General features: G+C 46.6%; 1 protein-coding gene across 18 annotated transcripts in view; it reads left to right on the forward strand.

Moving 5' to 3' along the window:
- The window catches only part of LOC309643434 (uncharacterized protein), a 113,287-nt gene that overhangs the window by 58,905 nt on the left and 28,511 nt on the right, over positions 1-25,871 (forward strand). Inside the window, exon 1 of one of the 18 annotated variants that reach the window (XR_014253771.1) lies at positions 1,608-13,070. The exons of the other annotated variants lie outside the window; for them this stretch is intronic. The gene's annotated coding sequence lies outside the window, so the exon portion shown is untranslated. Of the gene's footprint in view, positions 1-1,607; positions 13,071-25,871 lie in introns of those variants that run through there. 18 annotated transcript variants of the gene reach the window in all.

Here is a 25,871-nt window from a genome sequence, read left to right on the forward strand (position 1 = left end):
ATCAGGCCTTGGCTGGCCTCACAGAACTTCCTAGGGCCAGCGTGGCACACAGTAGGGGAGTGAGTCCCCTGCCCTGAGCATGGCACCCCGCTGGAGGACAGGAACAGGGGACAATGAGGGCCACCCATGTGGGACATGATTACTGAGGCCCAGATGGGTCAGGGAAGCCCAGACCACCTCTGGATGAGATGCCCCTTCGGCATTTTGCAGATCCCACCCTCACTCCACCCCCGCCACCGGAACTTGTACACACTTCACAGAAAAGGGAAGAAGAATCACAAAATCACAGAACTTAGGTTTCTGCTTCCCCAGTGGATGGGGAACTCGGTGTAGAAATTAAGTTGTTACAGAAGAAGGTATAATGGTTAAGTACCAGACTCTGGAGCCAGGCTGCTTAGGTTCAGAACCCGGCTAGCTGTGTGACCTGAGGCAAGCCATTCCACTTTACGTCTCTATGTTTTGCCCCAGATTTTGTTTGTTTGTTTTGTTTATTTATTGATTGATTGATTTGGCTGTGTTGGGTCTTAGCTGTGGCAGGCTGGCTCCTTAGCTGTGGCATGCAAACTCTTAGTTGCGGCATGCATGTGGGATCTAGTTCCCTGACCAGGGATCGAACCTGGGCCCCCTGAATTGGGAGCGTGGAGTCTTATCCACTGCGCCACCAGGGAAGTCCCTGTTTGTTTGTTTTTGTTTGTTTGTTTGTAATCTATAAAAGGGCTCACTCTACAATGGCGGTTCATATCCTTTATAAGACAGACCCGGGTTCCAGTCCTGGCTCAGCATTAACTAGCTCTGTGACTCTGGGACAGTCATTGAACACTTTGCGACCAAGTTTTCTCAGAATAGTCCCTACTGACCTCACCGGGTTGTCATGAAGATCCCAGGAGACATATGGTCTTCCTTCGGTGGTGCCCTAATATGGAGTTAATTTCTGAATTCTCATGCATTTTATAAATACCATTGATTATTAGGATGATCCTTGTGACTTATAAGTAGATTACAAATAACTTGAGGGCAAATTCTGATTTAAGCTATGCTAAGAAATGGATGTGCCACACCTTTGTCCCATCCTGCCCCGATGTAGCGCAGGGCCCAATCACAGGGACATCTCGATAAATATCTATTATTATTGGGGATTCTGAAGGAATAGATGCAATTTTATTTACAAAGAATCTGAAAACAAGGTTTGGTTCAGAGGGTCAGGAGATGTGAGCTGGTCAGGATTTGCTTGGCAGTGGCCCATAGAACTTAGAATTGTTTGTTTATTTTTTTAATTGAAGTATAGTTGCTGCACAATATTACATAAGTTACAGGTGTGCAATATAGTGTCCACAATTTTGTTTTTAAAGGAACGTACTTTTCCTTTTTTTAAAAATTTATTTACTTTTTAAATGTATTTTTGGCTGCTTTGGGTCTTCATTGCTGCGCATGGGCTTTCTCTAGTTGCAGTGAAGGGGGGCTACTCTTTGTTGCAGTGTGCGGGCTTCTCATTGTGGTGGCTTCTCTTGTTGCGGAGCACCGGCTCTAAGCGCGGGCTTCAGTAGTTGTGGCACACGGGCTCAGTAGTTGTGGTGCATGGGCTTAGTTGCTCCGCGGCATGTGGGATCTTCTGAGACCAGGGCTTGAACCCGTGTCCCCTGCATTGGCAGGTGGATTCTTAACCACTGCGTCACCAGGGAAGTCCAGTGATTCACAATTTTTAAAGGTTATAGTTATCATAAGATATTGGCTATATTCCCCGTGTTGTACAATATATCCTTGTAGTTTATTTTATTTATTTATTTTTGGCCGCACCGCACAGCATGTGGGATCTCAGTTCCCCAACCAGGGATCGAACCCGTGCCCCCTGCAGTGGAAACACGGAGTCTTAACCACTGGACCACCAGGGAAGTCCCTGCAGTTTATTTTATACCTAATAGTTTGTACCTCTTACTCTTCCACCCCTGTGATGTGCCTCCCCACTTCCTTCTCCCCACTGGTAAGCACTAGGTTGTAGAACTACAGTTTTGACTTTGCTTCATTCTGTGATTAGCCTTTGAGAAAGGCAGCACAGCTAAATGTGCCTGAGCTCAGGTAGTGGTCCCAGGAATAGATCTATCTGGGTGGTGGGATTTTTCCATCTTTCTCAGTTCTCATTTCCTGTGTACTGTCAGCAGAAGCACGCTGATTTTAGACATAGGTCTACATATCAACTCCACCCTGGACAAATGTTGTGATCTTGCTCGAGCTACCTAATGAATCGCCTTGCGTCTCAGTGCCCTCATCCATAAACTCTAGCCAGTACCACCCATGTTATTGGGTTCCTGTTGGGATTAAATCGGGTCATGCACGCACAGCCCTCTGTCCAACGCTTGGCACAGAAGATGTGCTTCCAACATTTGTTTTTATCTTCCTCCTTTCCCTTCTTGAGGAGCTGGCTTAGAAGGAAAAACCTAAAAGCAGGCAGTGGGAGCTTTCATCCTGCCATGAAAAGGATGGCACGCCCTGCGATGTTTGCCCCTGACAAGGGCAAGATTTACTAGATGTGCAGCCACTTAAGGGATGTGGAAGCCCTCACCCTCCTCTGGGGTCAGAGAAGGTCAGGCTCATGTTTGAGAAGTGGTGTATTGTGTTCGGAAGACATTATACACTCTATCAATATTTGATGAAGCCCCGGGGGTGCGGTGTGGTTGGCTGATCAACTCTGCAGTGTGACTACAAGCTGTCCTGTGCCTGACTGTGACAGGTCAAAGACCGATGTCCTCAGGGAAGAAGTGGCACGTTGTTCTTTAGGGAGGACAGCAGGGCTGATCTGGCTCCAAATTGGCTTCTCCCTTTTTCTTGCTCTCCCACTGGAAAGCACAATGATACTCGTATCTAGCAATGGCTGGCTGCTTATCCTTCATATCTGGCAATGGCTGACTGCGTATCCTGTGCCAGGCACGTAACAGGTGTTATCTCTTGTAGTCCTCAGAAGGCTCATTTTACAGTTAAGAACACTGAGGCCTAGAGAATGAAGATACTCCCTCAAGGTCAGATAGTAAGTTGTGACCTGAGGAGGGCCAGCTAACCAAGGCGAAGAGGTACATGAGTCAACTTGACCTCAAGAACAGGGGCCTTTAGGAGAGAGGTTTTCACCAACTGGGGTCTGTGAAGCTCTAGAGAATCTTAGGGAAACAGAAAAAGGATGGGAAGCCGTGTTCCCAAACACCCGCAGACCCGCCTCAAGTCTTAGCACAAGAATCATGGAATTGACCTTAATGCCTCCTTCGATTTTAGCTTCCCTTCTCCCATGACTGTTCTCTTTGCCTGGCCCAGACCTGTCCCTTTAAGAGCAAAGAGAATGACCCAGGAGCTTTATTGCTTTTTGTGAGTATGAAATAGTGTCTGCACTGCAGCCCTAAACAGCTCCCTCCCCACCCATAGACTAGGCAGCAGGCACCCATTCCCCCCGGGGTCTGTTTCATAGTGCCCACCTGTCTGCCAGCCCCTCACGGTTGCTGCTGTAGGGGGACTGTGGGTTTGTTTGGATGCCAGATGTTCGCTTCTGGATGCTCTTAGCATTGTATCATCTTTAGTGTCCATCCCTGGATGTCTAGCCTGAGCACAGCTCCGTAAACTTGTCTGGCTGGGAAGTGAGTGTGCAGCGCGGGAATCATGGATTAAATAAGACTGTGCATGCAAAAGCACTCATCATGGTGCCTGACCCATGGTAGGTACTCCATGTGTGTTATTGGAATTTAATTTGGAGTGGAAGCATTGGATTTTAGGTCTGTAGAGGCACTTAAAAATTCTTGGCTCAAACCCCACATTTTATAAATGAAGAAGTTTGCCCAGAGAGTTGAAGTGGATTGCCCAAAGTCATGGGGAATGATCTGGGTGAGCACTGAGTTCCTGGATTCAGATTTTACATAATAATAATGCCCTTAGATGCCCTCTCTTACTCTGGACCCTGGGCTTTACAGGACCCCCACTATGACCCTCCTTCAGCTATGCCTCTCTCTACGGGTAAGGAGTCTGCAGGGCTAAGGAGATGTGACTACCTGGAGCCCATGTACCTCCTCTAGAACATTCTCTGGGTACCTAGAGAATTCTAGAATATTCTCTGGATACCTAGAGACTCTCTGTGGTACCTTGATTTCCCTGCCTGAATGATCCCAAGCCTGTTTCCAGCCTTCTTCAGGCCTTTTTTCCAGGTTCATCCTACGAAAGGCAGAGGTCACAGCCAGTAGGGCCAGTTTGTACAAAGGGAGGCAAACGGGAGGCTGTTAGTGGGGTGTATAGCGGGAGCTTGGGTATATGGGCTGGGATATGGGCAGGCGGTGGCGGATGGGAGGAAAAGTCCATGAGCCCAGGCCCAAGCATTGGGGTAGGCTCTCCCTATGCAGCAGAATTCTGAGGAGGGTGAGAGTTCTAAGTTTGAAACTGGCCTTCTAAGTCATTGGGAATATGTATTTATTAGGATAGGATGGTATAGCATTTTATTTATTTGTTAGCTTGACCTATAACCTTTAAATATTAGACCTACATAAATGGGGCTCTATTTATACTCTTGTGCTGGGCCCCGCAGATGTTAGGGGTGGCCTGCTTCATAGTGATCTGTTATGAGAGCCCCAAGGGGAACCCTGATGAAGAAGACAGAGAATCCATCACTCACTGAGATGACTGGGAGAGCATGGATGAGTGCTTTTCCTAACGCTCTGTGGATGTTCAAACATATCAAAAACGCGGACAACAGTATGAGAAACGTGAATGGGCTGTAAATGAGGGCAAGAAGAATCAGGTGCATTATTGTATTAACATAATATCCATTCTTGAAAAAAGGTGACTCTTTTGGCCTTCAGATTAGTTTTGCATTAAAACTGAAGGAACCTTTGAAAATGCCTTGAAGGGTTTATGTCTAGGCCTTCATCCACACCAGCAAGGCCTTTGATAATAAGTAGCCCTTTATTCCCCATTCCTCAAAACCAGAGGTTCAGGGGAGGATGTGCAATTTGCCCTAGATATGTCTTCTTCCTTTTCCTTCTCTCCACAGATTAGTTTCTCAGACTCCAAAGTGAGGGGATGGACTCCAAGGGGAAGGGTTAGGTTAGAGCCTTCATTCCACCAGAAGGAAAGCCCTTTTCTGTGGCCCTTCTGTTTTTCTAGAAAGCTGGTGGAGACGCCTGGCTCCAGACCCGCCCTCTTGCTGTGAGGTGAGCATGCCCTTGGCTGCGAGGCTGCACTGCCAAGGTTTATAGGGAGCTACGTCCTGGGCTATTATGCTGCCCTCCCTGAAGGAAAACCTCTTCCCTTCCCATGATGGCACCATCCGCGGTCTCTGTTTACTGTCTTGCGCAGAGTCCAGTTCCGAGAACTCCCTGGAGGATTTTCAAGGCTCAGACAATAAGGTGTCTCATCTGGAGAGAAGGGAGGGGCACGGGAGTCACCAGAGTCCATGTGGATGAGGTGACCTCGGAGTGGCCTTGACTGCTTATTCTTGTTGACTTGAAGCCACCTAGCAGTGCTCAGGGTCTGACCATGTTACCAAAATGAAGAGGGGGTAGAAGTGCTCTAGTAAGCACTTTGGTGGAAGGCTAAGGGCTCATCCAAGAGGTCAGAGGAGTGAGACCCCTCACGTAATATCACACACTGCAGGTATTCCCCTACAGCCTAATCTGGAAGGACCGATCTTTCATGAGATTCTGAGGCCAGCCAAGTTTATGTTGGTCAAAGTACCCTCCATTAACTCTTCCCCTGGAACCCAGATGGGTGCCATGCTGCTCTGTTCTCTCATCCAGCATTGGCCCATGTCTCGCAGCTCCCAGGGCCTACACTGGGCTTCCTGGGTGGGTCCCATCATACTACCCTCTCCTGCCACACCCTTGAGGATTAAGGTTTACACACACACACACACACACACACACACACACACACACACACACACACACACATGGAATTTACTGGTTGGCATTTTATTTCTCCAGAGTTCTGTTTACTAATGGGAGGCAGTGGAAGAGTGACCCTCACATTTCAGGGAACATTTGTTCATTTAAACCCTGATCACTTGTTTCCTAACTTCCAGGTGAGGGATGTACTGGTCCATATGGCAGGCCGCCCATGAGAATTAGAGAAAAGCGCCCCTCCCCGTGGGCAGGCACAGGCCCTGCTAGGTGGAATTGAGGTTGGATTCTAGTCCCTACTTGCCCTTTGCCTGGATACCCTTGGGCTCTGAGCTCTCTCTCAACTGAACGTCCTCCATGGGAGTGATTCTAATGGGAAGGGTTCTAGGCTAGGGAGGAGGGGAAAGTTTTGGAGGCAGATGAAGACTTGTAGTTGCCCACAAATCGTCTCATGTAGTGTCTGTCTCTTTCACCTACTCTGATGCTGGAGCTGGTGCTATAGGCTGCATGTGCCTCGCTGGCTCAGCCGGGTTAATTACTAGGAGTCCCTGCTAAGTGCCGGACACTCCCAGGAGTACTGATGCCCAGTGTGTGATGGGCTTTATAGTGGACCACGTTTTTAGAAACAATGATCTTACTTGACCCAGTGATGACTTTGGGAAATAGGCAGGGCCAAAGATTATATCCATTTTATAGATAAGAAAACTGAGACTCAAGAAAGGTGAAGTGGGGACTTCCCTGGTGGTCTAGTGGCTAAGACTCTGTGCTCCCAATGCAGGGGGCCCGGGTTCGATTCCCTGGTCAGGGAATTAGATCCCACACGCACACTGCAACTAAGAGTTCGCATGCCACAACTAAAGATCCCACGTGCTGCAACTAAGACCCGGTGGAGCCTAAATAAATAAATACTAAAAAAAAAAAAAAAAAAGAAAGGAAGAAAGGTGAAGTGGTGTGCACGCAGTCACCCAGCTAGTAAATGGCAACGTTGGAATCATGATCCTCCAGTTTTACTGGATCGACAGCTATGCCACATTGCCTCTTGCCAGACAGACGCACAGAGTCCAGCTTTCATCTTAATTTTCCAGAACGTACAAATCTTTAAGGAGTCCTTTGTGCCTCCAAACTATGGACTATTTGCCCCACACATTTTCTAACGTCCTACCAGCCATTTGACAGGATTCTGCTAACAATATGACACATCTGTTTAGCATTTAATGTTTTGGGGAGGCCTTTCCCAACCCTCTTGTGCGCCAGCAGGGTGGGCATTCTGTCCGTTAGAGATGAGCAAATGGAGACCCAAAGAGGATGAGTGAATTGCTGACTCACACGCCTGGTTCGGAACCAGCATCCAGGTCTCTTCACTTTTAAGGCTACAAGCTTTCAGCTTTGTCATGCTGCCTCTTCCCCAGAGAGCTTAGGAAGCATAAGAAACTGCCTACAGGAAATATGCTTCACCTTCCTAACAGACACGGCATTCCAGAACCAAACTCCATGGAAACGGAACGCAGAGGGTATGTACATGCATCTCCTCTAGACCCACTCCAGTTCTCATTAGAAGCTGATGAGCCACCCCATGTTTTCATGGTAGGTCAATCCTAATCCATATCCTCTTCAAAGCCAGAAAAATTGAATCAGAGAATATCAGAAAAGAAAGGGAACCGCAGAGTCTTCCTTCTAGTCAAATGCCTTAATTTCACAGATGAGGAAATAGTTTTTTGTTTTGTTTTGTTTTTCAGATTTATTGAGGTATAATTTATAAAATGGTAAGACATGAATTACGAGCTGATTTGAAACACTTATGCATTGTGAAAGGATTCCCCCCATCAAGTTAATTAACACATCCATCACCTCACATATTCACCTTTTTTGGTGTCTGTTTGAGAACATTTAAGTTCTACTCTCTTAGCAAATTTCAATTATACAAATACAGTGTTATCAACTATAGTCACCATGTTATACAGTAGATCCTCGGACTGTATTCATCTTGTAACTAGAAGTTTGTAGAATTTTACCAACTTCTACCTATTTCTCCCACTCCCAGCTCCTAGCAACCACTTTCCTACTCTCTGTCTCTATGAGTTTGACCTTTTTAAAAAGTGGGGTTTTTTTGTTTTTTGTTTTTTTTTAAAGATTCTACAAATAAGTGATACCATGCAGTATTTGTCTTTCTCTGTCTGGCTTATTTCACTTACCATAATTCCCTCTAGTTTCATCCATGTTGTTGCAAGTGATAGGATTTCCTTCTTTTTTAAGGCTGAATAATATTCCATTGTATTTTTATACCACATTTTCTTGATCCATTCATGCCTCAGTGGACATTTATGTTGTTTCAATACCTTGACTATTGTGAATATTGCTGGCATGAACATGGAAGTACAGATATCCCTTGGAGGTAACAGTTTCATTTCCCTGGGGTATATACTCAGAAGTGGGATTGCTGGTTCATATGGTAGTTCTATTTTTAATTTCTTGAGGAATATTCATACTGTTTTCCAGAGTGGCTGTACTAGTTCACATTCCCACCAACAGTGTACAAGTGTTTCCTTTTCTCCACATCCTAGCCAGCATTTATTGTCTTTTTGATAACAGCCATCCTAATAGGTGTGAAGTGATTGTGGTTTTTTGATTTGCATTTTCCTGATTATTAGTGATGTTGAGCACTCTTTCATATACCTGTTGACCATTTATATGTCTTCTTTGGGAAAATGTCTAATCAGATCCTTTGCCCATTTTTAATTGGGTTATTTGGGTTTTTGCTGAGTTATATGTGTTCCTTATGTATTTTGGATATTAATCCCTTATCAGATATGTGGTTTGCAAATATTTTCTCCCATTCCATAGGTTGCCTTTTTATTTTGTGATGGTTTCCTTTAGATATTCTGTGCTCATGGATTGAAAGAATTAATAGTGTTAAAATGTCCATACTACCCAAAGCAATCTACACATTCAATGCAATCTCTATAGAAATTCCAATGCACCTTTCACATAAATAGAAAAAATAATCCTAAAATCTATGGAAACACAAAAGACCCCAAATAGTCAAAGCAGTTTTGAGCAAAGCAAAGCAAAGCTGGAAGCATCATATTTCCTGATATCAAGCTATATTACAAAGCAATAGTAATCGAAACAGTGTGGTACTGGCATAAAAACAGATACATAGACCAGTGGAAGAGTATAGAGAGCCTAGAGGTAAAACCGTGTATGTATGGTCAGTTAATTTTCAACACAAGAGCCAAGAATATACAATGGGGAAAGGATAGTCTCTGAAATAAATGGGGAAACATGGACAGCCACATGCAAAAGAATGAAATTGGACCCCCATCTTACACCATACACAAAAGTCAACTCAAAATGGATGAAAGACTTAAACGTAATAACTGAAACTGTAAAACTCTTGGAAGAAAACTCAGAGAGATGAAGCTCCTTGACATTGATCTTGACAGTGATTTTTTGAATTTGACACCAAAAGCAAAGGCAACAGAAGCAAAAATAAACAAGTGGGACTACATCCAATTAAAAAGCTTCTTAGTACGGATAAGGAAAGAGTTTGTGGCTACAATAGAGACAGGTTAAATGACTTGCTCAAGGCCACCCACTTAGTTATGGATATAGGGACTATTTCACAGTCTCATGTTGAAGTTGTTAGCTTGGCTTCCGCCTACACAGACCCATCGTTTGGAGACTGGGCCCTGGGAAAGGTGAATGGTTGCTGTCATTGGAGTCCTCTGCTGTATTCTGAAGGAGACCCAGGAGGGGAGGTTGACAGGGTGAGGAATATGAAATAGAAGGTTGGCATCTTATTGCTTGCTCTCAGTCTGAAATCTGGGCTCTGTTGGCTTCACCTGAGTCCTTATAACCTGGAAGAAAAACCTTTCTACCTCTGCACTGACCTGTGAGGACTCTCTGGGCCCTGGACCTGGGCCCCACCCTCTGCAGATCCCCGCTTTACTCTGGGAGCAGTTGCTCCCTCCACACACTTACTGAGCATGTATTTCATGCCAGGCTCTGGGCCAGGCTGGCGATACCCAATAAAAGACAGACATGGCTTCAGTCCTCAGTCCAGCAGAAGCAGAAGGCTGCTTAAAATATTTAATCCTGGAATTATTCTACAATTAATCCTGAGAATTCCCTGGAATAAGCATTCGTACCTTGGTTGGGCTGTTAGGTGACCCCACTCACCTATTCTGGATCCTGAGCCACCTTTCCTAGCCTCTGGGTCTGGACACTTTTCCCTGATTGTTTTCTGATGCCCACCTTAGACCCCAAACCTTGACTTATGGGTATCTACAGAGATGACCACGCCTCTGTGTTCTCCTGCCTGGCCTGAGCACCTGAATTATCACTGTGCCAGATACTGGGGATAGGGTGCTGACCATGTCAGAAGCGAGCCCTATTTTCAGGAAAGGATACTGGCTCCTGGCCTCTACTCTCTGGCCAGGGCTATGCATGTTTTCCCTGTTCACTTGGAACTGCTGAGCATTAGCCTTGGCTCTCTTACGCAGATTCAGTATTATGTGTGTCTTGCCTTTGATCTCCTGTCAGTCTCTGCCCTTGACTTTGAAGTTTGGGTTCATGGTTACTGCACGTCTCCTTGCCTGATGAACTGACCCTGAACTGTAACCTTTGACGCAACAACTTCCTGCCATGATGCCCACCAGCTTGGCCCACCTCCTAGTGCCTGGCCCACTTCATCTGAGGCAGCCGATGGCCTTGGAGCTGACCCATCATCATAACAGGCCCTCAATTAATATTTATGAATTGAATCAACTCCAGAGTGGTTCAGAAATTACAGGCGCCTCTAAAAGAATCCAGAAGAGTTGGCTGTCGTCTAATGGTATTGAAACCGTGAACCTCAGACTGAGACTCAAACCCACATGGCCGGGACTCGAACCTGGCCAAAACCCACGGTCTTCCAACTGAGATCACATACCTGGTCTCAGCACTTAATGAAGCTCAGATTCTTGATGTCTCATCGCAGAAAGAATTCAGTGAGAGACAAAGTGATAGGTAAGAAGTGGATTTATTTAGAGAGAAACACATTCCACAGACAGAGTGCAGGCCATCTCAGAAGGTGAGAGTGGCACCAGGGTATGGGGTTGTCAGTTTTTATAGAGGTGGGTAATTTCATAGGCTAATGAGTGGGAGGAGTATTCCAGCTAATTCAGGAAGGGGCAGGGATTTCCAGGAATTGGGCCACCACCCACTTTTTGATCCCTATGGTCAGCCTTGGAACTGTCATGGCGCCTGTGGGCGTGTCATTTAGCTTGCTGATGTGTTACAGGGAGCGTATACTGAGGCTCAAGGTCTAGTGGAAGTCAACTTGTCCGCCATCTTGGACTCATTTGGTTCTAATCAGTTTATGTCATGTCCTCGGGCTATGTCATTCCTTTAAAGTTTGTGCCCTGCCCCCTTCCCTCCTGTTTCAGTATGTTCCAAGTTGAGAATACCTCTCTTTTATCCCTGTGCTTCTCTCTGTCTCCATAGAGAGTCCCATGGGGAATGTGAGTCAGGATGAGACAAGAGGCTACTCTCCATACAGGACTTTTTTTTTTTTGGCTGCGTTGGGTCTTCGTTGCTGCGCATGGGCTTTCTCTAGTTGTGGCAAGCAGGGGCCACTCTTTGTCGCGGTGCATGGGCTTCTCATTGCAGTGGCTTCTCTTGTTGCGGGGCACAGGCTCTAGGTGCGTGGGCTTCAGTAGTTGCAGCATGAAGGCTCAGTAGTTGCAGCATGTGGGCCCTAGAGTGCGCGGGCTTCAGTAGTTGCGGTGTGTGGGCTCAGTAGTTGCAGTGCAGGCTCTAGGGCATGCGGGCTTCAGTAGTTGTGGCTCATGGGCTCTAGAGTGCAGGCTCAGTAGCTGTGGCGCATGGGCTTAGCTGCTCCATGACATGTGGGATCTTCCTGGACCAGGGATCGAACCCATGTCCCCTGAGTTGGCAGGTGGATTCTTAACCACTGCACCACCAGGGAAGTCCCTCCACACAGGACTTTTATTCTAGGGTATAGTTGGCAGTCTCAAGCCCAGCCTTCTAGGGGGCCTGACCAGCCCTGGATATTGGAGGTGCGGGAAACAGGTGCTGCCTGTTACTGGCTGATCTGGTGAGCCTTTCCTTCCCTCCATGCTTCTCCATAACAGGTCTGCCTACTCAGAAAGCAGAGTCAAAGCCGGCCTGTGAGGTGCTTTGTTTTCCTTGAATGCCTCTTTAGATTTTTGCTTGGGCTTTTCCTCCGGATTAGAAACCTTTGTTGGCATTCATGAACTTTCTTCATACCCACATGAAGTAGATGCAGACAACTTGCTTGGGCACCAAAGCTTAAATCCCTGTAAAGCAAATGACCAGGTCCCTGCTGAGGGGCAGCCAACGGCAATGATTTCTGCAATCAGGCTCAACTCAGGCGCTGTGTCACTAACTGGAGCACACTCTGGTTTCTGCTGAAAGTGAGCTTAGAACTTTTCCCAAGTTCTGTTTGTCTCTTAAATGATCTCACCCACCAGGATGAGAGAAAGATTTTGCTTTCTCTCTCCAGTAATGATCTCACTGGAAGAGTGGTTGAAACTTGATATCCTGACAGGCAGCCCCTAAGATGGCTCCAATGATCCCCATCTCCCAGTATTCACACTCTAGGGTACTCCTCTCCCTTTGAATGAGGGCTGGACTTACTGACCTGTTCTAAGAACAGAATAGAGCAAAAAGGATGGGATGTCACTTCTGAGATTAGGTTATAAAATGACTCTGGTTTCTGTATTGGAAATGTATCCACATTTTTCTTTTCCTCTCCTCCCTCCCCCCTCCTCCCCTCCCCTTCTCCCATCTTGTTTTCCCCTGGAAATGTATCCATGCTTCCTTCTCCTCTCCCTTTCTCCCATCTTCCTGTCCTCTCTCCTCCCCTCCCTCTCTTTCACCCCATCCCTTCTCTCCATCATCTCTCTCTCTTGCATCATTCACATTGGGGGAAGCAAACTGCCTGTTGTGGGCAACTCTATGGAAACGCCCGCGTGGTGTGGTGAGGAACGGAGACCCTCAGCCCAATGACTGGGAGAAACGGAAGTCTGCCAGCTTCCCCATGAGAAAGCTCCGAAGTGGATCCTTCAGCCCCAGTTGCATTGAAATCACTGCAGCCTCAGCCGACAGCTTTACTGCAGGTTTATGACATACCCTGAGCCAGAATCACTCAGCTGAACTGCTCCTGGATTCCTGACTTACAGAACTGTGAGATAATAAATGTTTATTGTTTTAAGCTGCTAAATTTTGGAGTAATTTGATATGCAGCTATAGATAAATAGTATATATACCCATGTAGGAGCTCCAAATGCATGGCTTTCATTTCTTCACTAGCGATTTGTTTATAACCTTCGTGCCATCTGCCTTCTGTCTCCACCAAGGCTGCTGCTGGCCCATCACATTGTGCCAATTAAGAAAAGGGACCCATTCCACAAGATACTTTCCTCCCTTTGGCTGGAAAATTGTCATGAATATCCACTCTGTGATGACCAGGAAGGGAGGATGCCTTACAGATGGGCTGCCTTTGTGCAGTGCACAATCCACATCGTTGCATGTAGAGCCCCTGACCTTTACTCCTGCTGAAAAGTTCCTTTCCACTGTCATCAAATCTGATGACCTTTCCTTAGTTCTCCTTCTCTTTGATCTCTCAGTTTCATGTGACATTAGGAACCACCCCCTCCTCTTTGCAACTTGTTATGTTGGATTGAAGGAGACAGGACGGAGCCGGATTAAGGATACAAGTGGTATATTGCTAAAAAGATTGATTGGCTATTCCAACAGCCGCCAGCCCCAGCACGGCTCTTCACCAAGCCAGACCTTCACGGTAATCTACCCAAGACGTTCATTGCCTGGGGGCTTCCTGCTCTCATTCTCAAGGTCACCTCTGGTTCCAGTTTCCTGTCTCCAACCAGTTCTTGTTCTCTGCTCTGGCCTTGGGCCTTTCCCTTTATTGCTACCCTGGTGTTTGTGCCAACAGGGAATTCATCCTTTGTTCCTTACTTTTTACCCAAACCTCCCTACTCCAATAAAGTTTGAGGAGACGGAAGGAGTGCGTTTTCATTACAGAGCTGCAAACAGTGGACTGTGAGAACCCTCTACTTTCAGAAGTCCTCTGGGGACTCTGTACTCCCGCTGGTCCCCCACTCTGTTCTCCCATCCTGTCACCGATGCAGCCCTATTTAACCTTTTCCTTCATAAGCTTGTCTCCTGCTAGCCTATGCCTCCAGTCACACCTGCCATCTGAAGGCTGGTAAAGGTACTATCCTGTGGGAAGACAGTTTCCTCCCTAAGAGGAATTCTGTTACCAGACATTAAGCCAAGGTGTTTTTCACAGGCCTCAGTTCTTAAAGTGATCCCAGATGGATCCAGTGTTAAAGGTCACCTCTCCAGACCGACTCAAAGTGGAGGGAGCAGTTTTAAGACAGTGAAGATTCTTTTCTAGAATTCTCTTCTCTCTGGGACCATTTTTTTCCCTCTTCTTGGGCATTTCCCCCAGTGTGCTGCTGACACATTTTACCCTGCCTTTCTGGGTTCCTACCATAGCTCAGAAACTGACTTCTGATTGGATGGATTCTCCATTGCACTTCATGCAAGCAATGCATGAAAATAATTACAAAAATAATTACAATGGAATGGGTGCCTGGGTTGCTCTTCACGCAGGCCCAGTCTTGCTGTACATGACATTTCCTTTGACCAGCTTTGAAAATCCAATTTAGATGATCACCACCTGCAGTTTCAGTCTTGCATGCAATGCTAACTCACAGACTCTTTTGTTACCAAAACAATTTGGTTAGACTTTGCTGAACAATCTCTCTCTCTCTCTCTTTCTCTCTCTCTCTCTCTGGCATTGCTACTTACCAAAAGTTTCTGAATCATGTCACAAATTCTCTCCCTCTTTGCCTTTTGTGATGTAAAGCCTTTCCTCCCTCTCCTTCCACCTGTCAGACCAACTGTCTCTCTTTCTTTAGACCAGCTTCCTTCTTCTGTTTCCCAAAGGTGAGCCCTTCTGGCTCACTTTTCCCTCTTTCCCAGGAAACCTCATCTACTCTTGAGGTTGGGCTATTACTTTTAAAAGTTAATAGATATCTCCTTTATTTATTTATTCATACACACACACACACACATATGTATATGTTTTTACAATCCTCGCCATTTTTAAGTGTACAGTTCAGTGGTATTAAGTATATTCTAAGTATATTCATACTGTACAAACTTCACCACCATCCATCTCCAGAGATCCTTTCACCTCGTAAAACTGAAGCTCTGTCTCCATTAAACATTGACTCCCCATTCTCGCCTTCCCAACCCCTGGCAACCATCATGCTACTTTCTGTCTCTATGAATTTGACTACTCTAGGTACCACATAGAAGTGGAATCATACAGTATTTGTCCTTTTGTGACTGGCTTATCTCAGCATAATGTCCTCAAAATTCATCCATGTTGTAGTATGTCAGCTATTACTTTTATACAAGTAATTCCTATGGATCCAGTCCTTACCTCTCTTTTATGATTCGCTTTTACACTCCCAGTTACCTTGTGGATTCTTTAACATTGAATCACTGCAGTCACCTCAAAGACCACAAGTCTAAAATCATGCTCACCTACCTTCCCTTCAAATCAGAGGTTCCTCATTTCTATCAACAGAAATAAATTTCCACAGTCTCTTTACATCTTGGGTCATTTTTTTCCCTTCTCCCTTTATCTTTCCACCTCAAGTTACTCCACAGCTTGTAAACTGTCTATAGCTCCTTATTGCCTATATAATGAAGTCCAAAGTCGTAAAGCCACTCACAACCTGGCTTTGAATTAGTTGGGATTAGGCTCAGTTGCACGTGTCAGAAAACCCAAAATAATAGTGCCTTAAAAATGAGATAGAAGTTTATTTACTTTCTCTCATGCAAATGAATTCTGGAGATAGGCAACCCAGGTCTGGTACATAAAGCTGTTAGGGACCCAGACTCCTTTCTAGTTCACTGCTCTATCATTTCAAGGACATCTCTATCCTCATGGTTTAAGATGCAGCTGGAGCTCCAGCCATCACATCTGCATTCCAGGCAACAGGATGGAGGAAGGGGTAAGAAGAAAGGGCACATGCTAATTGTTGTCTAAGGGCATTTCTTAGAATTATCTCCATACCATTTGCAATTATATCTCATTGGCCAGAACTTAGTCACATAATCACATCTAGCTACCTGGGAGGATGGAAACTATAATCTTTATTTGGGTGGCCCCATATCAAACTAAAAACTGGGAGTTCTGTTACTAAGGAAGATGGAAGACTAAATATTAGGTAGGAATATTAGGCCTCTCTTCTGCTTCAGAGTGCCCTCTGCACACCCTGGTATCAACACATCCCATTAGAATGGGATTATTTGACACTTGCTATCACTCCCACTAGGCTGAGAGCTCTTTAAGGCTGAGAATCTTGTCTGCTTCATTTTTGTGCTCTGGTATTTGGTGCAGTGCTTGGCAAGGAGGAGGGGCTCAACAAGTGTTTGATGAAACACTGGCAAAAATTATACAGGAGGGAAGGGCCAGGAAAGTGTCCCAGAACAAGGAAGAAGCTGCTTTGGGGTAAATAATCCTCTCCTAGAAAAAATAACAATAATACTAATGAAATTAAATAATGTCCTAGAACATCATTATGCATTTGTGATTAGGACAGATTATTTTTTTTCCCCCTAACAGAAGAAATAAGCTATTCAGTGATGTTGAGACGATGCTTGAAGTCACATATCCATTTAGTGCTGAGCTGGCCTGGAGCCTGCATTCCTTCACTCCAAGCCCAGCGATCTCTTCCCTAGAATGGGGAGGCCAGAGCAGACTGCTGAATGACCTACCTCCAGTGCACCAGCTCCAAATTCCTTTTGCTTTGTAAATAAATGAAGTCCTGGAGGCCTGCTTCAGAGCGAAGCAGCAACTCCAGGGAAGGCCCAGAGAGGAGCTTCAGAGTGTGCCTTCTCCAGACGGGGACACCCCACCAGGCTGTCTGGCCTCTGTCAATCACCAGCCTTGTAAATTCATGGGAGGCCCAGGACCTGTAATCTGCAGCTGCCTGGACTTCAGTAAAAGTCTATCTTGGGGCCCATCCCACACAGTGTGTTCTTAAAGTGCCATAAAGGTCTCATTTAATTGTTGATTGCCCCCAAACAGGAACTCAAGAACAATATTAGAGCCAGGCCTCGCTCAGGGGGAACCATGTCTTATACTGGACGAGAGAGTAGGGCTGTTGACGTGCTTTCCTGTCTAGTTCCATCTTGGGCTCAGGACAAGTTTTGCAAGATAGTGAAGCATTAGCTGTGCCTTACACTGATTCAAAGCACTCTCAGGCTTTCACTAACACAGTGGTTGGCTCGCCGAAGGTGGTCCTGGGACCAGCAGCATCAGTATCACCTGGGAATTGTTAGAAAGGCAAATTCTTGGACTCCCTCCAGGCTAACTAAATTAGCAGCAATCTGAATTTTAAGCTCTCCAGGTGATTCTGAGAAACACTGCTCTAGTAGGCACCCAGGTGAAAGTTATAAGTGTTGGAAGCAAGAGCTGGCGGCTCCTTGGGCTGCAGTGAGAGTCTCGGCAGGCTGGTCAGGTATATCCTGGCGTGTTTGGGGTGTTGGCTTTGAAGAGGTACTAAGGTGTCTGTCCAGTGCATGCTGCTTCCTGAGAGGAGAAGGCGCATCCCAAAGGAGGAACCACGGCCAGCCAGGGGCAACAAGTAAGGGAACTGGTGGGACCCCGCCATGGAGGAGGGTGGGCAGAGCTGGGACAGGCAGGTCCGGTTAGGCACACCAGGGCCTAACGTGCAGGCCGGGCCAGAGTGGTTGCTGGTCTCTCGGACAGCTTTCTCTTGTGCTCTTGGGTATGGGCCAAAGATTCTAGGCTGCCTGGTTGTCAGTGAGTTATCGATTTCTGCCCTATTACTTGGTAATACCCTTCCTAGGTGCCTTGCATGAGCAAACACTGTCAATGAGCAAATTGCATTCTCCACATTCACAATATGCCTGGCACCTCCCATACTTCTCATTACCCATCTCCCTCCAGCTCCTTGCCATGGTGATGTGTGACAGCACCTCCCTCGGAAGGGGTGCACTTGGATGTTATGCCATGAGTACTGTCGGCTTGATTGGGCTTTCAGGCATTCATTTCACATCTCTACCTGCCAGTGCTTTGTCATTCCAGGGACGGGAAGATGAATGGGATATCAGTATTACATGCAGTCAGGAACTGGTGTGCCTGAGTTGGCTGTGTCATGTTAAAATCAATAAATCATCTTATGAAAAGTTATTGGTAAAAATCAATTGTCCCAGTGCTGTAATTAAATCCTGTAACTCCATGTTTACTAGCAGGCGGTGAAAGTTCTAGCCTACGTGTTTTACACATTGACGCTAAATAATGCACCAGTCCTCGCGGTCACATCACCATCATTGTATCTGCACCTGTGAAGGTCGTGGCTCAGTTGGGCGGAGCTGGAAGGAATGCCAGGATCTTAGCATTGGGGGTGGGGAAGAGGTAGGCACCCATTTGGGGAGTTGGATTCTGAGGGAGGTGACCAAAAACTTACTGTGTCCACATCAGTAATTGGGTTTGACAAATGATAAGGGTTTGCTAGTGTCCAAGTGTGGGGCACGGAAAGGGGAGAGTCTCTTGGTCTTGGGGAGAAGCAAGAGTAGACAGGTAGCCACTTGAAAGTCCATCGGGCTTAGAGCTGGGTGAGCCAAGGGCAAGGCTTCATAGCAGGGACCAGCCAAAGGGGTAGGGACTCCAGGCCTAGAAACAGGAGCTACCCAAGAACTCGGTGGTGACTGGACGGTTTAGAGAAGGTAAGTGGACATGTGAGTGTCTGTTGCAACAGATGTGTGCCTGGAAAGGTGACTCCAGTACACCGGCTGGTGGGTGAGAGGCTGTACACCTACCAGGATTGGCTCCAGACCAGGAAAGGTGTCGGGGGGGCTGAGGGAGGTGGGACTGTTGATGCCTGAGCCCCAATTCCACTGCTGGGAAACAGCATGGGGTGAATGATCAGTTAGATAGTTTCCAAGGAGGCCATGGATTTTCCGAGCTTTAATTACAAGTCTACCTTTCCACATGTGCTCCCCGCCCCTGCCCTCCCTGGAGGAGGTTTCTGGAGCGAATGCAGAGGGTTGTAGAGGAAAGCACTTTGGAATTGGGCCAACCAGGCTCTGAATCCTGGTTTTGTTCTGTGAATCTGGGTATTTTGAGGGAATTTCTCTTCATCCTGCTGAGTTTCAGTTTTCTCATCTCTGAAATGGAATCCCTCGTGCCTCCTTCACAAATAGTGCAGTTGTGAGGGTGAAGGAGGTCAAGCACCTACTTCATCACGAAGGCTCCTGCTCCCCCCTCCCAGCCCACATCCTGTACAGGGGACTTGAGCCCTCTGTATTTTGCAAACCCGAGTGACTGCCTCGAATAAACCACACATTAGCCCATCTGCGTCAGCTTTGCTGTAAACAGGGGCTTGGGGAGAGGGAATCTATTTCTTTCACTTGGAAAGCCAGAGGCAATTTTCTTTCCTTTTCGTAAGAGAGAATCTATGCTGGATATTCTATCCGAGAGATCAAGTTCAGTCCTCTGGGCATGGAGTCACACAATATCCATCGAAATTACAGGGAAGGCTGAGGTCTGGGCCTCACCCACAATGTTGATTGTGGATGTGGAGGGAGTCTAGCTCTGGTTGCATGTTGGTGAGAACCAGGGTGGGGTGTGGGCTCAGGCACTTAGGCCATCTACTCTATGCTGCCACTTTGGAACAACCCAATACTTCGTTCCCCTCTGGAGGAATGAATTTCTAAATTCCTGCCTCATAGCCAGAGTGTGAATTTGGATTATACCACTTCAAACAGCCCTGTTTGCTCTGTGCCCCGTGCCCCCTTGGGTTTGAGCTGTGTTTGCTGCTATTAGCCAAAAAGGGGAGGTCCTTTGGCCCTTCAAAATATCATCCAGTGGCAGGGCCGCCTGGCATATCAGAGCCTTACAGCTGCATCTAATCTTCCTGGAGTGGGCAGCTGAGGCACCCCAGCGTCCTGGCGCCTGTGGGCGGGTGATTGGCTTGCCCCAACTATGCATTTGAACTGAAGAGCCTTCGAAAGGAAGAGTCACGTTACAAAGCTATAGATGTTCCTAAGTGCTGTGCGTCAGGGGTACGTGATATGTGTATGTCATCCTGGCTTAAAACAAACTCTTGAGAGCCATTGGATCCCCAGCTGTTTTTGCTACACAGATTGGTAAAATGCACATGGAGATTTTTGGAAGATGTAGGGGAAAATGGTAGAAAAGAATAAAGGAGGCCTTTTGGGGGACAATTCTGGAGGAGGAGGAAGGAAAGGGACAGAGGGGATGAAGAAAAGGGGAGAAGAGAGAAGGCTGGGGGAGGAGAGGCAGTCAGCCGTAGTTGAGTGATCCAGTTCTATGTGCATACAGTATGTCCCTACTGTATGCCAGGTATGAATGCCAGCACCTGCAGCCATAAACGCTCACTGTGCTCTGCTGTCAACAGCAAGGTGAGGTTTCCACAGGGGAATGTGTCACAGTGAGTGTCCAGCGCTCTGGACATCTCCCTGAATGCAGCCAGGGGAGCATCTGCCCTGGAGAACTGGCTATGGCCATGGCCTTGGTTTCCATTCCTTTGGAAGACATCACCACAAGCTCTTCAGGACCTAGACTGGTGTTGTTTACTGCCCTGTCCCCAGGGTCTGGTGCAATGCTTGGCGCAAGGTAGATGCATAGTAAATATCTATTGAATGAACAGGAATGAATATTTGAATACTGTGAAAAATGTCACCAGAGACTGAGGAAGGACTTCAGTCCAAACATGGCTCACTATGTGAGTGCTTCTTAAATTTTTTTTTGAATATTGTATGACTGTCTTTGAAGATGGAGTAAGGGGTCTTACAGCGAAGGAATACAGGTGGCTTCTACAAGCTGGAAAATGAAAAGAAATGGATTCTCCCCCTAGAGCCTCCAGAAGGAATACAGTCTTGCTGACACACACACACACACACAAAATTACTCTCCCAAGAATCTTGTTTAGATGTTGATTAAGTAGGTCTGGGGCAGGGCCTGAGCCTCTGCATTTCTAACAAGCTCCCAAATGATGCCAATAGTGCTGGTCTGTGGGCCACTCTTTGAGCAGAGATCTTCATCTTTCCTAAAAGCTGGCCAGTCATCTACTGATTTGATCTAGCATCCCCCTGACCTCAGAAGTGAGGGCCACTTGGGTCTCACTGAGAAGTGGTTAGAAAGGCTGAAGTCTCCTTCACCAGAAAGTAGAAGATTATAGTTTGGAATTCAAAAAGAACTTAGTTCCCAGCCTTGTCTGCAACTTGCTGAACTCTGTGGTCCAGTGACCCAGGACCAGACAGAAAGAGAATGCAAGCATTTCCCCTCTTCCCACGGCTGGCCCCCTGGGACATCCCTGCGGTGGAGAGGTTTGGGTCCTGCAGCCTCACCAAGCACCCCTTGTGACCAAAGCCTTCCTAAACTCCAGGGAGGTGGTTGCTAGGATCCCATGGGTATGTTAGGGGTCTTTTCTCTGTTCTGGGATTTTTTTTTTTTAAACATCTTTATTGGAGTATAATTGCTTTACAATGGTGTGTTAGTTTCTGCTTTGTATTGAAGTGAATCAGCTATACATATACTTATATCCCCATATCTCCTCCCTCTTGCGTCTCCCTCCCACCCTCCCTATCCCACCCCTCTAGGTGGTCACAAAGCACCGAGCTGATCTCCCTGTGCTATGTGGCTGCTTCCCACTAGCTATCTATTTTACATTTGGCAGTGTATATATGTCCATGCCACTCTCTCACTTTGTCTGTTCTGGGATCTCTGAGGCTCTCTTTCTAGGATGGACATTACTCCCGGAGATTTTGGACAGACCCAATTCTCCTCTGGAATCCAATCCAGCTATACACAACCACCATCACTTCCGTTTCCACCAACTTGTTACTTCCACCACTGCCTCTGCCACTTCTGCTGCTGCCTCTCCATCACTGGCACCACAGCACCAACTCCATCATCTCCACCTCCACTGCCTCTAGCTTCCACTCATAGAGCTTTTTAAAAAATTTTTTATTTTTTATTTATTTTTGGCTGCATTGGGTCTTCGTTGCTGCACACAGGCTTTCTCTAGTTGTGGCGAGCAGGGGCTACTCTTCGTTGCAGTGCGCGGGCTTCTCATCGCGGTGGCTTCTCTTGTTGCGGAGCACAGGCTCTAGGTGTGGGCTTCAGTAGCTGTGGCACATGGGCACAGTAGTTGTGGCTCGCGGGCTCTAGAGCGCAGGCTCAGTAGTTGTACAGCACGGGCTTAGTTGCTCCGCGGCATGTGGGATCCTCCTGGACCAGGGCTCGAACCCATGTCCCTTGCATTGGCAGGTGGATTCTCAACCACTGTGCTACCAGGGAAGCCCTCACATAGAGCTTTGGTAGTTTTCACAGTGTTGTCATATCAACCTGTGTGGTAGACACTGTTACCTCCATTTAAAAGAAGTATAAGGGCAAAAGAAACTAAACTCTATGTCTGAGGTCTCAGAGCTAGTAAGTGGCAGGGTTGGAACACAAATCAGTGTCATCTGATTCCAGAGCAAGTGTCATCACCCACTGTTCCAGTGTCTCCTCGAAGGGGCTGTACAGTCTTTTCCAGTCTCATCAGTGGTTTTACCCTGGCAGGGAGGGCCTGCTCCGTGGAGAGGGGCAGATTCATTCTCCCCTGGGCGTGGTGCTTATCCAGCCAGAGAGGGAACTCAAATCTCCCGGAGTCCAGTGGCCAACCCCATTCATTTATGGCCATGTTTCTGTGCCAAAGCAGCAGGCTGAATGGTCACTTCGTTGAAACTTTTAATTCAATGGGGTGGATGGGGGAAGTGGTCAGCAATGTCACTGTCACTTCATGACTGCTTGTAGAGCCAACCTTTGAAAGACATTTATTTGTATCTTAAAAAAAAAAAAAAAAAAGCAACAACCCCCTTCACCCTGCTCCCATCCTGAGCCTGTGATGTGGGCAGAAGATGCTAAATTGTAAAACACTGATAATAATGCCTTACATTGTTATGGCAATGTACACCTGCTAATTAGCCCATAACACTTTGTTTCATCTTACTCCTCCTGATGCCTCCTTTTAAGCTTGGCAGGACAGGTATTATTAACCTCATTTTATAGATGGGAAAACTGAGGTTCAGAGAGGTTAACGGACTTGCTCAAGGTCACAGATCTAGGTCCATAATGCAAATTGTCTGCCCCCAGTTCTGGTGCTCTTTGGTCACATGCACATGCTATGGTGGTCACCTGCCTTGAATGCACAGTGTCACCAACCAGCAGAGAACCTTCAGAGGGGACATTCCATCCAAGCCCTGGCAGATTTATTACCAGTAGCTGTCATGCCTTATTTTATTACCCCCAAATGCGACTCTTTAGAAAAACACCTGAAAATTAACCAAAGTGCTCTGGGAGCTGAGTTGGCATCTGAATGAGAACAGGACGTGGAACACCCAGGGGAGGGGCAGGAATGCTTCTAGAGGGAGGGGCACAGGTACTAGAAACGAGCAGGTCCAAGGTCACTCCCAGAGATAGCTGATGTAGGGAGCAGCAGGCAGGGGTGTGCCACCCAGCAGGCCAGGCTCAGGTCTGGAAGAGCCGGGGCAGGAGGCACGTCAGGCCCAGAGTCTGGGTTTTCAGAACCCAGGCCCAGAATTCTGAAGAAGAATTGTCAAGGACTCATGTCTGGCAACAAACAGCCTGGGCAAAAAAAAAAAAAAAAAAAAAATTGTGTCTAGGCAAGAGACCAAGAATACCAAGCATGGAGACCGACACTAACTAGGGTTGCATAAAGCAGAGGCCGTTTTTAGACTTCCTGTCCAGGACAAAACTAGGTTTAAGTGTTTGGGTTGGTCTGAATCCACGGCGGAAGGCAAGCAGGCCAATAGACTGCAGTGAGAGAAGCAGGAGGTGGAGCGCAAAGGATGTCTCTGACAATTTTTGTAGGTCTGTGTTTCCCAAGCTGACAGTCTGCAGAACACTGCTCCATAGGATGCTTCTGAGCGTGTCAAGACAGAAGGGTCTGTGCTCAATAAAGATGGGAAATACTGGATTAAATGAAGCTAAACAGGTTCCTTTATTACAGGAGTTCTCAGCACCTTTAATATGCAAATACGCAATGTGAATTTCCAGGTGAGAACTATTAAAAGCAGAATTTTCCAAACTTTTTTGACCCCTCCCCCTTTTATTTTTGCCTTGACACACTTGTTAACATCTCCTGGAACAGTGTTTGGGAAACTCAGTCCAACCCTCGCTCACCTGGGCCAGTGGCAACACCTGCAGTGCTTTCTGCTTCCATATTGGCACCCTGGCCTTCTCCCTCCTCATGAGTGTGCTGGGGGAAGGGGTGGTTAGCTTTAGAAACCTGAACAAAACAGAATTGTGATTTTAAGATTAGCCCACCCTTTCATCTCTAATTTGGCATGTTTCCTTCCAGTCTTTTTTTCAATGCCTTTTTAAAGCTTGGTTATCACAGTCTAACACATTTTAAACTTGTGTTTGGGGTCTTGTATCCGGGGGTTGGCAGCCTGTCTCAATCAATGTGCCAAACTATACTGAAATTCAGAATAAAAGATCAACAAAGCCGGGGGACCCCAGCCTTTCTCTGCTTACCAGGACATAAGCTGCCCACCTTGTTCACCCAGCAAGCAGGACCCAGAGGGACAGAGTGGAGTAGGGGGCACTCAGTCCTTATTGTCTTTTTGGATCAAGCATAGTCCTATGTGTGACCATAGCCATCTGGGCTGGAACCAGCAACACTCCCTGATTTTTTTTTTACGGATCTGTTCCCTTGCTGTTCCTCCTGCTCTGGCCTCAGCCCCTCTGTGTTGGGAAGTCCTTAATGGTCATTGACTACTACAGTGGTTCTCAAACTTGGATATTGATCAGAATTACCTGGAGGGCTTTTTAAAACACAGATTGCTGGGTCCCACCCCCAGAACTTCTGATGGGATAGACCTGGGATGGAAACTGAGAGTTTGCATTTCTATTATGTTCCCTTGTGATGCTGATGCTAGTGGTCAGAGGACCACATTTTTAGAACTATTAGCCTGTAGTTCCCAGACCTGAGTATTAGAATCGGCTCGGGAGATTGGTTACTTGGAGATTCCTGGAGCTCACCTCAGCCCTACTGAACTGGAATCGCCAAGGGTCAATATCTTGTCTGCCTGGCCTGGCCTCTGGTGGCCTGTTTCCCTCTCTCCTGTGCCAAATAGGAATACTGGGATACTGGCCCCTCCTGTAGTGAACTTCCTCAATTGCCCATTGGCACAGAAACCCATCATCTCCAGTGTGGCTAGGAAAGTTGACAAGGAGGATTTGTATTTGCCATTTGATTAGTTTTAAGAAGGTCCCTATCTGGATGTAATCTTTTTTTTTTCTCTCTAGTGGAAGTAAAACTATCATTTGCGTAGCACTTACAGTTTGTCAAGTGTTGATCTTTGACAGTAATACTATGTCGTAAGAATCATAAACCCCATTTTACACATGAAAAGTCTGTGGCTCAGAAGGTTTAAGAAATCGGCTAATGACTCCAAGTCCCATTATTTTTCTGTTATCCACTGCTGGAGAGGAAGCTCTAGGAGAGTGTGTTTGCACCTGATTTGGAGGGTAAGCTCCTCCCCTGTCTACCTTGGGGCAGGTGTGAAGGCAGACCTAGTAGCTCTGCCTGATCACTGTGGTGAGCCCGTGGCATCAGGCTGCACTTTATTTCAGGCAATTTTTATACAAAGACATCTTGATAGGGCTCTTAAATTTGAACCTCAGACAAACTAGTCTTCAGAATTGAGACTAACTGAATAAATACAATGTGGAAGTAATTAGATGTGCTAGACAATTGAACACATAGTTTTCATTTTCACTTGCCACGTCAAATTTCATTGTATGAATATTATTCTTATTTTAAAAATGCGGAAACTAGATTCAGTAAGACCAGATGACTTAACCAAGGTTATGGGGGTAGCAAG

This window comes from Balaenoptera physalus (genome assembly GCF_965194825.1).
Source record: "Balaenoptera physalus genome assembly, chromosome: 15".
In the NCBI taxonomy this organism is placed as follows: Eukaryota; Metazoa; Chordata; class Mammalia; order Artiodactyla; family Balaenopteridae; genus Balaenoptera; species Balaenoptera physalus.